Source organism: Macrotis lagotis, chromosome 2 (assembly GCF_037893015.1).
Source record: "Macrotis lagotis isolate mMagLag1 chromosome 2, bilby.v1.9.chrom.fasta, whole genome shotgun sequence".
Taxonomy (NCBI): Eukaryota; Metazoa; Chordata; class Mammalia; order Peramelemorphia; family Peramelidae; genus Macrotis; species Macrotis lagotis.
The window spans coordinates 57,189,540-57,192,036 of NC_133659.1; positions in this window are offsets into that span (position 1 = coordinate 57,189,540).

Consider the following 2,497-nt stretch of genomic DNA (forward strand, 5'->3'; position numbering starts at 1 on the left):
GTATGAAAATACAAATACATGATCAATTAGAAATAATCAATAGGAGGAAGGCACATTAGAATTAATATGAATGGAAAAGTTTTTCTCCAAAATATCTCTGGGAACCCATCTCTGTCTTCTCAGTCACCTGTCCTCAACTCTGGTTCCATCTCTTATTGCCTTTTGCCTTTTCCATTATGATAGCTTCTTAAGTGGTCTCCTTGTTTCCAATATCTTCACTCTCCAGATAATATGACTGCTGGAGCAAAATTCTTATATCACAAATGAATATGGTAGTCCTCTTTTCAAAAACCTTCAGTGGCTCCCTATTGACTATGGAAGTAAACTTCAAACTCCTAATCAAAGACTCACAGAAATACAGAATTAATCTAGGCTACATAGTAAAGGAATCCCTACTGGAATATATCAATAAGCATCATTGATCTCTGCTTAAAAGTCTCCAAAGAAGAGAAACCCCACTATCTCTCCAAGCAGTCATCTTCATATCTCCACAGGCTGCATCCCAGATTTTTCTTTTATGCCCCCAAAATCCTTTTTTGGCTTTGTTTGTTTTTTTTCCCCTAATCAAATATAAGCTTCTTAAGGACAGGGTCTAACTTTCTTTTTTATTATGTTTGTATTTGCAGCATAGAGTACACAGCCTGGCTCACAAATAAATAAAAAACCTACTTCACTTTTGAACAGCTCAAATTGTTAGGAAATTTAATGTTTTGTTTTTTCCCTGATATCAAATTTCAGTTTGCTACTTTGGAGTTTCCATACATTACTCCTGATTCTATCCAAAGTAATTCAGATACTTGAAGATAGCTATTAATCTACACTCCCCCTTCTCCAAAGGTGTCTATTCTCTAGGATAAGCATAATGAGATCCTTCATTCGTTATTTATATGGTATGAATGCAAGGTCCTTCACTATCTTGATCACTTTTTTCTGGGCACTCTCCAGCTTATCAACATCCTTTTATAAACTGTAGTATTCAGAAATGAAGACAATATTCCATAGAAGACCTGACAATAACAGTGGGATTATCAACTGCCTTGCTCTTAATACAACTCAAGATCATGTTAATTTTTTTGGTTGCCATATCACTCTACTGACTTTTACTGAGTTTGCAATCCACTAAAACCAAGGGATCTCTTCTAGAATAAATGCTATCTAGCTTAAACTGGTAAACTTTGTACTTCAGAACAAAACTTTGCACATATTCCTATTAAAATCCATATTATTAGATTCAGCTCAATGTTATAACTCTGTCAATATCCTTTTGGATTCTATCACCCATTGTGTTAGTTACTTCATCTAGATTTGTATCATCTGAAAATGTGGTGAGCATGCAAGTTATTCTTTCATATGTAATTAATAAATGTTTTAAATAGTACAAAATCAAACACAGATCTATGTTCTATACAATTGGAGAGCATCTGCTATGTATCAATAATAATCACTCTTTGAATCCAATCATTCATCTTGTTCTGAATATTCTTGTTTCTGTTAAATCAATGTCCACCAAGTTTCCTTAAATAGTGAGAAATCAAGGACAAACACACATAGTTCATCACGCCTAGCCAGTCTTTGACCCAGACCAGACTATTAGACCACAAACTATGTCCAATGCAGATAGCCACAGCCATCTTCACATGCTTTCTCTCAATTTGCCAACTTTACTGACCCCTTTTCCTTCCCCTTCATAAGAATAGCATAAGATATTCTTTTCAAAGAATTTGCTGCAAATATGTAGGGCATTCACCTCATTCACTCATTTAGTAAAGCTGACAAAGAAAATGAGATTAGTCTGTCATGACTTGTTCTTGGTGAAGCCATGTTGATTCTTTGTAATCACTGCTTTTTTTAAGATGTTCACTAATTGTCTCTTTAATGATCCTTTCTGGAATTTTCCCAAGAATCAAAGTCAACATCACAGTCTCTATTTTTAGATCTTTCTTATCTTCTTTGAAAATTTGGGTGACTTCTTCCCTTCTCCAATACTTAATACCCCCTCCCATTTTCTAAGATCTTTCAAATATAACTGACAACAACACCTATCAAGTCTGTCTTTTCATGAAGATTTAATTCCTTTGAGTCAGTTTCCTTGAATCCATCTAGGGAGCTAGGTGCTCAGTTAACTCTCTTTCTATTTATCCTGGATATTAATTGCCAATTAGTCATTTTTGTGCAATCATTTCTAATATAAAGAACTTTTGCATCCTCCTAGGGAACTTTATTCTGGGGGTGGGGGCATATCACAGAAATGTTGAGTTGATCTACAGAGAAATTAACATATTCTTTTTTTGTTTTTTTTTTTGGGGGGGGGGAGTTGCAAGGCAATGGGGATAAGTGGCTTGCCCAAGGCCACACAGCTAGGTAATTATTAAGTGTCTGAGGTCAGATTTGAACTCAGGTACTCCTGACTCCAGGGCCGGCACTCTATCCCCCACGTCACCTAGCTGCCCAACATGTTCTTTTAATACAAAGCTAAGAGTGGTTGTATTGTTTTAAT